Source organism: Pyrus communis, chromosome 7 (assembly GCF_963583255.1).
Source record: "Pyrus communis chromosome 7, drPyrComm1.1, whole genome shotgun sequence".
Taxonomy (NCBI): domain Eukaryota; kingdom Viridiplantae; phylum Streptophyta; class Magnoliopsida; order Rosales; family Rosaceae; genus Pyrus; species Pyrus communis.
Window position 1 is genome coordinate 27,741,382 of NC_084809.1, and position 15,882 is coordinate 27,757,263.

The window sequence follows — 15,882 nt, forward strand, 5'->3', positions numbered from 1 at the left end:
GGATAGTCCACGTGGCAAATGCTGAGCATGCAATTGAATCCTTTCACTTGATTAGGGGAGAGGAAAAAGTTGTGTGTAAATGAATCCAAGTTAGGTATTATAACATTTCACGAGTCAATATGAGTGTTCGACTAAGTTGATACATTTCACGTTGTAATTCACATCTTATAAGCCACATGGAAGAATACCACGTTACGTAATTGTATTTTAGGTACATTGAAAATTTGCTATAAAACTAGGAGATATTTCTGACAAAAAAACCCTTCACGAGGTGTTTCTATGGTGGTGCCGTGTTTTTGTTTCACATTTTATAATTTGAGTAGACTACCATGACTTATATATTTATTTTAAAGTATAATTAAAATAAATATATTTGTTACAATCTAAGTGAATGATAACATCACATAATATTTTCCAAAAAAAAAAAAAAAAAAAAAAAAGAAAAAAAAAAAAAGAAAGACTCATGTAAATAGTGATGCCACATGCAAAGTGGCTATTGGACCGATTCATGAACACGTGACAAATTTCTAATCAAGCGTGCAACGCAACTAAGACTATACATTAATTATAATAAAAACTAATGAAAATGATTTGAAAACTTTGAGTTTTAATAATAACGACAAAATAAAGAGTAAAGTGAATAGTACCAGGATTGACCTTTTAGTGTAAAAATGTGATTTTTCGTTAAAATGAACAGTAACGTGAACTTTTCATTAAACCTCTAAAAAGAATATTCCTCAAAAAAATTAAGCGAGAAAGTGTGAGGGACGGTGTGGCGTACTGTAGCATTGTGGTGTGAAGTCATCTGGGTGGGTGATTGTCGTTTATTATTTGCCCAACTAAATATTCGAAGACAAAAAGTGTGAGGGCGGGGATGTGATTGCGATTGTCGTTTTTTTTTTTAGTGTTTGCGTATTTGTATTGGACATGGAGTGTAAAATTGCGTCGGAAAGGACTCACATAGCTTGGTGTTGGGGGCCCATTGTCCACAAGTTTCGGTTGAGGGTTCCAATGTCGGTTATTTGGACACGTAGTCCTTTTGCACTTTCTCTGGCCTTCTATTGTTATATGTACCACCAATAATTCGTCACCATGCACATTTTTTCCCTAATAATATCATATATTTACGCTTAACAGATGAGATGTGATTAGTCATCCTCTTCGGATGTCTTTCATCAAGTTCATCAAGTTCACTAATCTGTATTCTTAAAATTTTGATCTAACAGTTAGAGTTATTATAACTTTTAAAGGGATCTTTTATTTTGTAGCCGTTTGATCAAATTTCAAGAGCTCGGATGGATGAATTTGTTAGAAGAGATCCGGTCACTCATAATAATTTGGTTTATACTCCGTTTAAGATCGTAATACTAGTATTGAGTTACATCCATAACCATGCATTTGATCTCATGTTAGCTAACTAGTCGTACAACCATGTGGAAGTGTGCCTAATTTATGTGGTATTTTTCTTAAAAATGAATCGATCGGTGGAGAAGTCACGGCAGTTGATACTTTCAGGAGTTGAGAGGAATCGCAAAGGTATTTTAGCCTTTTTCTTATCACCATCGTGTAATTCGCACACGTCAAAAATTGAATTAAAAACCAATCGTGTGAAATATGAGTCGAAAATTCGTCCTAACCATTGAGTCATCATGTGGTGGTTCTAATCTATGTGCTATTTAAAAATAGGGCATTGGAGAAGAAACACTTGGAACCAGTGAAGATGACTTTTACCAGCAAAATGTTGATTGTGTCATGTGATATGTCACGATCCAAATTGAGGCACAGAAATTTGAGATGGTCCAGGTTCTGTGAACTTGTTCATTTATCAAGAACTCTCTATTCCAGATTATTTTCTTTTATTAACCTGTAGGGGTTCTTTTTCTTTGATGATGCTGCCATGGTTTGATGACGTCAACTATTGTTTTGTAGGATGGTGATCTTTTGATGTATTTGTTATCAAAGTTTTCATACTCAAATTATAACTCGTGTATATACTTTAAAAGTAAGATACATCAATTATGTTATTATAATGCGTAAAATAATATTTTACGTAGCTTATGTTATATGTACCAAAAGAAAAAAAATTATGTCAGACTAAAAAGCCGACATCTACATCGGACGACTCCCACACCTCGCTGACCTGATCTTCTGTGTCTCTATCTCCCTCTACAACTCAGTCCAACCAGAAGCTGTTGACCCTAATAATTACAAGACCTACGTGGCGCGCAGGCCGAGCAACTAGTAAGCTAACTACGTCCTTCGGTTGAATGCGGGGCGTGCCAACTCGTCGGCCGAGCTCGGCCGAGGAGTACAATTTGTTGATATCGCTTGGAGCGCGTCGTTGACTTCTGTATCTTGCGATTGCGACCGAGGAAGGAACGCTCTCGGTCTCTGAGTTCTACAGCCTGAAGACAAGGCTGCCAATTCTGCGGAGTTCAATAACCGTCGGAGCCCGATTCGGTCACTGTGATTATATTCGTGAGAGTATAAGCACGTCGAATCGAGACCAAGGTGTATGGGCACAGGTACTCGAACGTGATATATGTCTTGATGGTAAACGTAGTTCGGCCGTCGGAATGCCGAACCCTGAAACTTACCTGTGAGTATCCAATCATAAAACCACTCGGCAACCAGTACGCCGAGCAATGTAATTCGTAACACCTAACTATGCCGAGAAAGCTTAGTAAGGTGACCTCTGCCAACAAAGGTTCGAAAACCTTCCTCGACCGAGACTTGGATAGATAATCGGTCGGCCTCGACGCAGTGCTGTTTATCCAAACTGAAGATGCCTCTTGGTCGGCTGATCCTGCGGCAGCAGTGCTGTTTATCCAAACTGAAGGTGCTCGCCGGTTGCTTCCACAGTGCTGTTTATCCAAACTGAAGGTGTGTCGGCAGGAAAAAGAAAAGGAAAAATCTCAAGGTGATTGAGAGGTTTTGCGCAGGGCAATTGTATGCTGAGTTGAAGGTCCTTTTCTGTTGCATGTTTTCTTGTATTTATAGTCCCCCATTCCTTGAATCTGACTCCGATTTGGATCGGGAGTCCTTTTCCCAATTCGCCTCTTCCTCGAACAATCCTACTCCTACTGGGATTCTGAATTTTCCTTCTTTTCGGGACTTCATTCCTTGCTGGTCGAGAATCCTAATTGCATCAGGTTTCCTCGACCTTTCTATTTATCTGGATTACCTCTGATGGGATCTGGCCGACCCTGCCAGCTGGCCCGGGCCTTATTATTCGGCCCATAGTATTTATCATCTCCTTGGGCCGAGCACATCCTGCTGCTCGGCCCAGCAATAATATTTCGGGCCCAAACATTGCCCCCTCGCTTCTGAGGTCGCCGACTGTTAGCTCTTGGTCGGGCCTCGACCTTGAAGAAGCGAAAACGTTTATTGCTTTTTTGAACTTAATGACCGTTATTCCTGTGCATTTATGAAGCATGATTGCACTTTTCTTGCTGCCCCCAAAGCGTGGCCACGTGTCGATTCTCCGCCGCTCTTAAAACTTTCAATCGTGGGCCTCGAAACCGTGCGCTAACTGAAACGTCTCATCCTTATTAATGCCTTAAAACTGGCGTCGCACGCAATCGTGCGTCCTGGATTTTCGACTCCTCGATCCCCTCTTCGCAGTTTCCCAAAATATCCGAAATGATTGAGCCTTTCCCGGTTAAATTTCCCCCCAATTTGAACCAGTGCCTTTTGAATCCCAGACGTTTGATATTCATCCTGAAAGGCCTATAAATACCCATATTTCTGCCATTTGCCTTTTACGCTTTCAGAAATTCTAAAATCTCAAATTCCTCATCCTTGTTCGTTCAAATCAAACCTTCCAGTTCTTCTGCAATACCTTCTTTTTCCAGAAACATCACTTCTCCACAAATGGCCTCCTTCATTTCAAAGTTCTCTGATGAGATCAACAAGTGCAAAGATTTCGTCGACCGGAGCGCCGTCAAGACACTACGATTTGAAGAAGACATGACCACGACCCACCAAATTCTGGGTCCCCTTTTCAGAGACACAGTGCCGTCGTCTGTCACTAACCTGCTCAAGGAACAGTGCCTAACACCCCTGCTGCAGGGGTTCGACTGGTCGAAATGGACTCTGGCGCGGCCTCAGGGAGCCTGGCCGTCGACTACTGCGGCTTGGGCTGCCTGGGTCGACCGGATGAGCACATTCTTCTCCAAGGAATGGAAGGCTTTGGGTATTTATGATGCCATCATCCTGTCGACCATGGAGGTCGCCATGGATAAGGAGCTGCTTATGGCGGCCCTGAGTCTATGGTGTTCGGCCACCAACACCATGATCCTGCCTTTCGGCCCACTCGGCCCCACCATCCTTGACGTCTCGGCCATCCTTGGGACTTCCCCGACCGGCCTTCCTATTGACGCTGCCCTTTCCGGATACCCTTCTCCTCTCGACCTGAAGGCACTATTCGACGAAAGGGCCGTCGAGACGCTAAGCCGGGACGACCGGGAGCCCTCAAGGGAAGAAGTTCAGAAGCTGCACAAGAATTTCTTCAACTATAACACGCTCATTCTTCACTTCGCCGGCCGAGGCGAAGAAGGTCTTAGGAAGGGAGAGCACGAGGCCTTCCTCTTCTACTGGTACAACAAATTCATCTGTTGTACCAGGTCAAATAAATGCCTGGTGGAGAATATGCCGGTGGCCCAGGCACTGGCTAATGGTCGCTTGCTGGCGCTCAGTCCAGCCATCCTTGCCAACCTCTACCGCTGCCTGGCCGAGGCGACCATTGGCAAGATCGACCCGCACCAGAACGGACCCCTCTGGGTGTTCCAACTCTGGTTGCAGGTCTACTTCTCCACCCTTCGACCGGAGGTTCCTGCCTTCCAGCGAACGGCCGCCCTCGGCCTTCAACTGGCCTCTCGACCAGCGCCACCTCACCGGGCAGCCGAGGTTTTCAAACACTTCCTCAGCCTCGACGTCCTCTCGGATGACGAGTTCTTGGTGTGTCGGCGCCAGGAGTACCCATCCTCGCTTAGACTCCCTACGGCAGCATGGGCCGAATCTGAGGATGCGGGCATCCGCCAGCGCTGGGGGTCGTTTGTCTTGGCTCGCGACCTTCCTCTTGGTTGCGATGCTCGCCGAGCCAGCTGGGAGGTTTATCACCCTCATTTTCTCGCCCGGCAGCTCGGCTATCTTCAAGGCTGTCCAGTCCCCCTGCTCGCCTCTCGGTCGCTCCTAAGTCGGGGACGTCTTACTGGTTCCTCTGAAAGGGAATGCAAGACGTCAGACCAGGAGTTCCAGGAGAAGTGCAAGAAATTTCGGCTTCGGCCGACGGTTCCTGAGTCTTTCGGAACTGACACCTTCGGGGATTGGTGGGAGGAATATACCGGAGACTTCTTCGGCGCCCCGGCCGAAGATCTGGTAAAGAAAATCTTCGGCGATCGGCCCAGATCAGCATCCTCGACTCACCCTAAGGAGTCGGCCCAAGGTAGTATTTCCGTTTCTTTCCTCCTTTTGTTTTATCTTTCGTCCCTGTTATTAATTACTTTGCTCCAGGGGGTCGTGGGTCGAAGGCGGTCGAAGTAGTCGCTGCGGTGCCAAAGGGGAAGAAGCTAGTGCCCAAGAAGGCAATCCTTGTCACCAAGCGATCGGTGCCTTCCAAGCGCCCCCACCGAGAGGCCGAGCCTGCGGAGGAGACCCCTCGCCCTTCTAAACGTGTCAAGAAATTGGCGAAGAAGGGTGACCGGGAAATTCATATCGTTCCCAGTGATACTACTGGGACGCCTGCTCCCGCCGGCTCTCCATCTGTGCCGGCAGCCGCGGCCTCCCCAACCTCGAATCCTCCAGCCGTTTCCCCGGCAGATCCAGACGCCGCACCCGCTCTAGCTTCGGAGTCGGTCGCGGCACCTGAGGCACCCTTGTCTCCACCGGTCGTTTTGGAGGTATAATTCTGTTTTCACTTGCTTCCTTAGGTTTCTGATCGTAATGCTAACTGTTCTCTTTTTGTTCAGGATGTCGAGAGCGAGAGTGACGAAGTCCCGCTGCAACGCCGCCGTCGACCAGTCAACTCTCCTGTCCATCCTCCTCCTGTAGTCGAGGTGACCGCTCGACCACGTCCTACTGCGGCGGAACTTGGCAAGAGACCCATGGTCGATCCTGAGGCCACGGCTGAGTCACCGATCCACCCGCAGGACGAAGACCCTCCCATTCCTCCACAGGAAGTCTCTTCGGCCTTTGTAAGTATTGTTTCTTTTGTGTTTTGAGTTTTTGTGACATTGTTTTTGAAACGATATTAAATGTCAGGTGCCTGAACATTCATTTCACCGGCAATTTTACGCGCCGAGGGGCGTTGTCTATATTTCCTGGCCGCCGTCGTGGCCATCAAATGTAGATAAACTCCATCGGCCGCGTGAATTGCGTAGCGGTCTAAGGCACTGGGCTCGGCCATTAAGCTCCCTGGGTTCGAGCAATGACCCAGAGGGCATGGCCGAAGTCTCCTCTCAGCAGGTCTAAAACAATCCCCTTTTTCTTTATGCACCATATCACGCCTTACTTTCCCTCACATTTTCCTTTTATGCGCACAGCCATCGTGGGAAGTGGAACTTGACGCTCTGCTTCAAAGCACGACCGGGGAGGTCGGCTCCTCTGCAGCTCCGGCCGAATCGGCAGAAGACACGCCCGCCGAAGTCTTCGTGAAGCTGCACGAAGTCCTATCTCTGACTGCTTCCCAAGCTCTCCGGAGCAAGGGCCTTGACTCTGTTGGGGAGTGTCTTAATGACCTTGCCAGCGGTGGTCACCTTAGCCCGGAGGGCATCTCTTTCCTGACCGACCTCCTGGAGCGGACTCGGCAACACTTTCTTATCTTTGAGCGTGCCCTACAGGCCGAGGACGATTTGAAGGTGGCCAAGGTTGCGCATGAGGCTGGCCGAGTAGAGATGGAGGCTTTCAAAGCAAAGAAAGCAAAGCTGACCGAGTTTGATCTCCAGATCTCTGACCTCCAGCGTCAGATTTCTGACCTTCAACGTCAAAGGTCGGCTGCTGCTTCCGAGCTTGAGAAGGATTTTGAGGCTAACAAGGCTCGGCTGACGGCCTTCGCTGCCGGCGCACGACGTATCCAGCAACTGCAGTGCAACAAGAAAACGCGGCAGGCTGAGATAATTTTGAGCGAGGCGAAGTGGCTGGAGCTGAAAGCTGCCCTTGAGACTTACCTCCCCTCGACCCCTTAGGAGTTCATCATTGTATTTGTACTTGTAATGATTTTCTGTTATCAATACAATGGTCGTTTTGCTATACAATGGTCGTCTTGCTCTCAATACAATGGTCTTACTCTTGCATTTCCCATGTAATTGGATAGTACTTCTTTAAAAACTTTCCATTAATCGGTAATTTGTGAACTGAACCCGTCCGATCTCTTAGATGATATGCCCCCTTGCCGAGGACTTTGTGAACGATGAATGGCCCTTCCCAATTTGGCGACCATTTGCCAAATCTGGGGTCTTTTATTCCAACAGGCAACACAGTTTGCCAAACCAGCTCTCCCTCGCCGAACGTTTTTTGTCTTACACGCTGATTATATGCTCGCTCGGCAATTTTCTTTTGTGCTATCAACAAGTTACCCGCGTCGATTCGACTTTCTTCCAAGTCTTCTAACTCTTGTCGCATCGCTTGACTATATTCAATACTGCACAAATCATTCTGCTCAATTACTCGCAACGAGCTTATACTCAATTCGACTGGTAACATAGCGTCGTGTCCATAAGTCAACGCGTAGGGAGTGGTTCCAGTAGCCGACCGGGGTGAAGTTCGGTATGCCCATAATGCTTCATTTAACTTCAAATGCCACAACCCTGGTTTCTCTTTTACCATTTTTTCAAGGATGCCGATCAACACTTTATTGCTTGCCTCGGCCTGCCCGTTTGCCTGTGGGTAATACGGCGTAGATTGCTCCAGTCGGATATTCAAACTTGCCGCGTATTCCCTAAACCTATCGGCCGTAAATATAGTGCCATTATCAGTTATGATCGTTTCTGGCACGCCGAATCTGGTCACAATATTCTCTTCTACGAAGTTGCATACTTCTTTAGCAGTTAATTCGGCGTATGACCTTGCCTCGACCCACTTGGTGAAATAGTCAGTTGCTACCATTATCCACGCGTGTTTCGCTGCCCCTGATGATGGCGTGATTTTGCCAATTACGTCCATTGCCCAACCCCTGAACGGCCAAGGTTTAGTGACCGAGTGTAGTAATTCGGCCGGGGCTCTCTGTACAGGTCCATGAATTTGGCATGGGACGCATCTCCGTGCATATTCGATACAATCTTTTAATATATTGGGCCAGAAATAACCGTGTCGTCGGAGCAACCAACGCATCTTTCGTCCGGACTGATGTGCCCCACAAATTCCTTCATGTACCTCGGCCATTACTTGGGTGGCCTCTTGTGGGCCGAGGCACAATAGTAGTAACCCGTCCTCGCCCTTGCGGTATAACTCATTTTGGTACGACACGTAATTCGTGGCGTGGACCTTCGTTCTTCGGTCATGTTTCCCATTGGGGTTATCGAGGTATCGTAACATCGTCCTTCTCCAATCATCTGGTTCTACTTCGACAGCACATATTTCCACGGGATCTCCTCGTTCTAGTAAGGATGGGAGAGACATTACCCTTGTGCGTATTACGTGTGCGCGCTGGAGAGTTTGCCGATTAATCAAGGCTGGGTATGAGCGCAGACTTGTGACTGCAATTCGGCCTAGCTTGCCCCCCTTGAGTTGTGCTCCGGAGGCGATCTGGGCGAGTTCGTCGGCGTCTGTGTTGTGGATGCGTGAAATGTGTTCAAATGTGATCCGTTCGAACGACTCGGCCAGGTAGGTGGCGACCATGTGATAGGGCGCTAAAGTACAACTCATGCAACGAAACAGGCCGTTTATCTGGTTAATCACCAGTTCGGAATCACCGAGGACGAGAACGCGGGAGGCCCGTAGATCGTGTAAAACGTGGAGGCCGATAATGAGGGCTTCATATTCGGCCTGATTATTGGTGCAGCTGAAATCCAACTTGAGGGAAAAATACCATCGGCAGTGGTCAGGCGATTGAATTGCAATTCCCACACCCGCCGAGGTCGAAGTGCTGGAACCATCAAAATGCATAGTCCAATGACTATCACGCGTGGTGATGAAACCGATATCGACGTTGTCTCCCTCAGAACCATAAGGAGAAGGGTGTTGGGCCAAGAAATCGGCGAGAGCTTGCCCCTTGACGGCCTTTTGGGGTACATACTGAAGACTGAACTCGGATAACGCGAGCGTCCATTTCCCGATGCGGCCTTTGACAATAGGCCGAGTGAGCATGTACCGAATTACGTCTGTTTGGGCGATGACCTGCGTTACTGATGGGAGCATGTAATGCCGAAGCTTGGACGCAGCAAAAAACAAAGCTAAGCACAGTTTTTCGACAGGGGAGTAATTGAGCTCTGGTGAATTCAGATTTCGGCTAAGATAAAAGATCGCTTGTTCACGCCCTCCATTGTTGTCTTGAGCGAGGAGACAACCAATGGATTCAGTAGCTGCCGAAATGTATAATTTCAAGGGTTTGTTGCGACATGGTGGAACGAGCACGGGTGGGGTTGAAAGAGCCACCTTGATTTGTGTAAATGCCTTTTGATGTTCTTCGCGCCATTCAAATTTGTCGGTATCCTTAAGTTTCAAGAGCGTAGAGAATGCCTTCATCTTACCCGCCGAATTGGCGATGAAGCGACGGAGGAAATTTATCTGCCCGAGTAACGACTGGAGCTGCTTCTTTGTCGTTGGTGGTGGGGCGCTAATGATGGCGCGAGCTTTATTTTCGTCGACTTCGATACCGCGGTGGTGCACTAAAAATCCTAGGAAATTACCGGCCGAAACACCGAAAGCACACTTGGCCGGGTTCATCTTGAGCTTGTTCTTGCGCATGCGAAGGAACGCTTGCCTCAGGTCGTCCAGATGTGTTTGACGACGTTTGGATTTCACGACCACATCATCGATATAAACTTCGACGATTGTACCGATTAAGTCGTGGAAGATCATATTCATGGCTCGTTGGTATGTGGCGCCGGCATTCTTGAGGCCGAAAGGCATGACGACCCATTCATAAGTACCAAGTGCCCCCGGGCATCGGAAAGCCGTCTTGTGGACGTCAGCTTCGGCGATGAAAATCTGGTTATAACCCGCATGACCGTCCATAAAAGAGAGCAGTTCATGATTAGCTGCGGCATCAATTAATAAATCTGAAATCGGCATTGTATACTCGTCCTTGGGAGTAGCCAGATTTAGATTACGGAAATCGATGCAAATGCGAAGGGCACCGCTTTTCTTTAACACGGGGACGATATTGGCCAACCATTCGACATACCGTGCGGTCCTAATAAATCCGGCTTTCAAAAGCCGAACTAATTCTTCCTTAATGCCGAGCTGTACTTCGTTCGAAAATCGTCGAGGAGGCTGTCGAAAAGGTTTACACCCCTCCTTGATGCGTAGCTCATGCTCTACAAGGTTTCGGTCGAGGCCGGGCATTTCATGATAGCTCCACGCAAAGCAATCTTTAAATTCGTGGAGTAACTTCCGTAGTTCGACCTTCATGGACGGTGGGAGTAACGCGCTAATAAACAATGTTCGAGGATCCTCGGCCGTGCCTACGTTAACTTCCTCCAACGGGTCCTTGACTTGAGGCCGATGGTCTTCGAGTTCGGCCGGCGCAGCCTGAACTTTATCGAAAGAAAGAACGGGGCCGTTATCTGCTTCGGCCAGAAATTCGATTAAATTGACGCCCGAGTGCGGTTGCTTGGTAATGGCGTACCAATGGGCCAGCAGACGTTCCATTGTAGATGAAACCGCGGCCTGACGCCTTTCTTGCGTGGTGTGCTCAATCATCGGCGTTGGTGACTAGATCTGCCAAGCCAAGTCTCGCCGAATCCTGTTGGACAGTCTCGGCGCCGACCTCAATTACTTTCTGTACCGAAATTCTCGTCGGCCGCCCATCCTCGTTAAGGCCTTGGAGGGTGATGTAGCCGACGTGATCATCGTAATAGCGAGCCTGAATCATGTTGGTTTCAAATGGCTGGTTATCGGCTGGGTGGACCACGACCGATTTGCCATCCCAAAAGATGAGGACCTGGTAGAGTGATGACGGAATGCAACTGGTTTGGTGGATCCAGTCGCGACCAAGTAATGCGTTATAATCGGTCTTGGAATCAATGACAAAGAAAGCTGTCATATGTTGACGACCGGCAATGCTAACTTCCAACGGAAGTACGCCTTTGGTCTGAGACTTGTCACCGACGAAGCTGCTCATAGTAATCCCTGACGGAATGAGTTCACTATCAGAACGGCGTAAAGCCTTCATGACGGAGATTGGCATAATGTTGACTGTGGCACCGCAGTCGACGAACACCTTAGAAATGGGGAATCCTTCGATATGAGCCGTGACATACAACGGCTTCAGGTGTTGGAGATTAACCGAAGGGGAGCGGGGAAATAGCTCGGCTAAAGCTGCCGTAAGGTTGTCCCCGCTTCGGTTTTCTCTATCGTCGTCGTTTGCGACGAAGTCTACTTGCGTTGCTTCCTCGGTAACTACGTCCCCGTCCAAGAAATTCGACTGGTGGGTACCTGCCTGGAATTCGGCTGGTAGGACGTGGACCATACTGATCTCCATATGTTCGAGGACCGAGGGACCCATTGGCTCGTGGTCATCGTCGTCTGCAGAACTAGCCTCAGTAGTAGTTGGCGGAACATCCTGAATTAAACTTTTGAGTTCCTCGGTAAGAGCCGGTATCTGAGAAGTAGGAACCAAATCGAATGTGGGTGGGCGATTTCCTTCGACAATGTTGACTGCCGAAGATTCATGTTGATCCTTGGTTACACGGGCTCGTTCTTCATAGGCAATACGGGCGTTCCTCGTGTCTAGATACGTATCCAACCGTGCTATCCGTTGTTCCTCGTCGGCCGTGAGGCCGAAAAGCGATACAGCCGAGAAAACTTCGAAATGATAACGTAAATGCTGTAGGTCTTCAAGCGAGAAGGGTAATTCGGCGGTGTCGATATCTGTATAAGGATCGACCTCAAAACCCAGGACCCGAGCCTCCCGTATATGTTGAAACCGAGCTTTAATGGCTGGATCAGAAGTTTTCTGGATAATTTGCTCGGCATCAGGACAAGTCAGCGCTAAGTCGAGGGCTTCCTGACATGCCTTGGGGAGTCCGTACAAATCATTTGCGGAGTATTTCTTATGAAATTCTCGCATGTATTCCATGGATGCACCGAGGAATGGAGGGTGTAAGTTGCGCCGTATTTTGATAAACGGCTCGCGCGGTGGTAACGGAGAAAGTTTCCTTTCGGCCTCTTGTGTAAAGTACTCTAGACGAGCTCTCGTTTCCCCTGGCCGGAGAAGGATCTTAATACGTTTCTCAGCCTCCTCAATGGTGGTTTCGAAATCAGCATCCGCTACTTTCTTGCCTTCGGCTAACTCGGTCATGATAGTCGGGGTTGGCCGTTCGCTACTATCTTCCACGACCTTTTTTGGTTGCCATTTGTTGGCCGGGCTGGCCTGCGCTTCTCGTCGCCGAGCCATGCAATCTATCCGTTGACGACGACGTTTTTGGGATTTGGATAGCGCCGTATACAAACCTGTCGGAGAATTGTAACTGTACCAGCGTTGATCCGATGTCCTTGGTGGTTTGAAAGTTTTGCGATCAACTGGCGAGCCCGAACGGTTGGCATTGCGCGAATAATAATCCTCATTATAGAAGGGTGCGGCGAAGTCAAGACGCCGCCTGACCGAGGTCTGTTCTTTCGGCTTTACTTGTGGGCCGAGTCGGTCGAACACTTGACGTCGTGGACCTAATCCCTTTGATGACGCCGTAGGGGCCGTTGGTGGGGTTGAAGATTTCTTCCCAGGTTCAACTGTTGTTTTACAATGGTCACATAAAACCTTCGATCCACAAGTTTCGTCGGAATTTGACCTCGTCATCGGCTCATCGGCGGGTCGCACCGATTGTTCCGTTGGTGGTGCATTTGAAAATATATCAAGCTTTAGTCTTGTTTGACCATTCCCTTTACGGATATGCTGCACCGGGACATATTCGGCCTTCCCTTTGTTTCTGGGAAGGTGAGCATCCACCATACCAATCGTTGTGGAAGGGAAAGGATTAACATCGACCGCCATCTTTTCCGGAAATTTCAACTTTCCTTTTTCGATCCAACTTTGAATTGTGTCCCGGAACACAACACAATTATTGGTTGCATGCTTATTAGAATTATGATATTTGCAGTATATCTTTCCTTTTAATTCATCGGCCTTAGGGATAGTATGTCCCGGCCGAAGCTTGATGATTTTTGCTGCCAATAATTGATCGAAAATTGCATCAGCCTTGGTGATATCAAAAGTGTATACTTTTGATGACTTACTCGTTTCCTCGGTGGCCAAACGGGTTTTGGCGTCTTTGGTATTTACTTGCGCCAAGGCCTTGCAAACATAGGGTTTGTCTATTATTATCTCGGCCGCATCCACACTAACATACTGAGGGTCTTCACTTTCGGCCGATGCATAGCTCACCGTGGGGTTCTTATACAACGTCCCCCGGGATGGTGACTTGGATATCTTTTCTTCTCGGAGCAGATACTCATATTGTTCGACGTGTTGAGCAAGTTCGTACATATCTCGAATATTTGCCCCCAGAAACTTCTTTTTGTACTCCACGTCTAATCCGTTAAGGGCGATCCTGACGAACTCCACCTCCGGGAGTGGTACTCGGCACCAATTCCTGGCCGACTTAAACCTTGTTAGGTATTCCATTGGAGATTCGTCAGATGCTTGAGCCATCCTGGCCAACGACGATACGGACATCTCCATCCCTGGCCGATAAAATTGTTCATGGAACTTTTCGACCAACTCTTCCCAACTTTGCACGGAGTTGGGTGGAAGATTAATGTACCAGGCGAAAGCTGAGCCTGTCAGTGAAAAGTTAAACAACCGTAGTTTGTAGAAATCGCTATTGACGTCCCCACACTGCGCTGTGAACCGAGCCACATGTTCTAGTGAGGATAAAGATGATTCTCCGGCGAAGAGGCTGAAATCGGGGATCTTAAATCCTCGTGGGTATTCAAACCTTTCTACATAAGCTGGGTATGGATGGATAAACTTTGGAAACTTCGGCCCTTTCTTCAGGGCCGAGTCAATCATTCTCTGGACTTCGGTGATGTTTACGGAAGCGGCTTCTTCTCCCTGGCTTGGTCCCTCGGCTCTATTTCCTGGTCCTCTTCTTTCCAAGAGGACTGGTTGTGGCCGAGCGGACCCTCTCTCGGCTGGGATGGGCAAATTCGTCGGGAGCTGCCGAGGCTGGCCGACCTGGCCATCTTCGAAGGCTTTACTAACCAGTAGTTCAAGCATTCTGGTCTGTGTATCGCTGTTACTACGTATTGCGTCTAGCAAATCATTCATCTTCTGACCAATCGACTGCTCGACCTGACGATATTGTTCATCTAGTCGTCTCCGAAGGAATGTCCTAGTTGGTGGATCGGAACCTTCCCCACCATCGTCATCACAATCTTCCACAATCCCTTCCATGAACATCCCAGCTGTTTGATTCGGGACTGCGGGGTTGTAAGGTTGCCCGCCGAGACAGACCTCATTCTCTCGGCGTGTTACACTTGTGGCCTCGGGCGGCGCAATTATGATCGGATTTTTTGTAGAGTGCAAATCCTGCCCAAGGCCTTGCACTGGCAAGTCAGTCGTTGACTTTCCCATGGTTGTTTTCTGCTTCGTAGACCGTGTCTCAATGGTCATGAACTCCGAAGGTTTAGCACAAATCGTCCCACTGGGCGTGCCAAAATGTTGACCCTAATAATTACAAGACCTACGTGGCGCGCAGGCCGAGCAACTAGTAAGCTAACTACGTCCTTCGGTTGAATGCGGGGCGTGCCAACTCGTCGGCCGAGCTCGGCCGAGGAGTACAATTTGTTGATATCGCTTGGAGCGCGTCGTTGACTTCTGTATCTTGCGATTGCGACCGAGGAAGGAACGCTCTCGGTCTCTGAGTTCTACAGCCTGAAGACAAGGCTGCCAATTCTGCGGAGTTCAATAACCGTCGGAGCCCGATTCGGTCACTGTGATTATATTCGTGAGAGTATAAGCACGTCGAATCGAGACCAAGGTGTATGGGCACAGGTACTCGAACGTGATATATGTCTTGATGGTAAACGTAGTTCGGCCGTCGGAATGCCGAACCCTGAAACTTACCTGTGAGTATCCAATCATAAAACCACTCGGCAACCAGTACGCCGAGCAATGTAATTCGTAACACCTAACTATGCCGAGAAAGCTTAGTAAGGTGACCTCTGCCAACAAAGGTTCGAAAACCTTCCTCGACCGAGACTTGGATAGATAATCGGTCGGCCTCGACGCAGTGCTGTTTATCCAAACTGAAGATGCCTCTTGGTCGGCTGATCCTGCGGCAGCAGTGCTGTTTATCCAAACTGAAGGTGCTCGCCGGTTGCTTCCACAGTGCTGTTTATCCAAACTGAAGGTGTGTCGGCAGGAAAAAGAAAAGGAAAAATCTCAAGGTGATTGAGAGGTTTTGCGCAGGGCAATTGTATGCTGAGTTGAAGGTCCTTTTCTGTTGCATGTTTTCTTGTATTTATAGTCCCCCATTCCTTGAATCTGACTCCGATTTGGATCGGGAGTCCTTTTCCCAATTCGCCTCTTCCTCGAACAATCCTACTCCTACTGGGATTCTGAATTTTCCTTCTTTTCGGGACTTCATTCCTTGCTGGTCGAGAATCCTAATTGCATCAGGTTTCCTCGACCTTTCTATTTATCTGGATTACCTCTGATGGGATCTGGCCGACCCTGCCAGCTGGCCCGGGCCTTATTATTCGGCCCATAGTATTTATCATCTC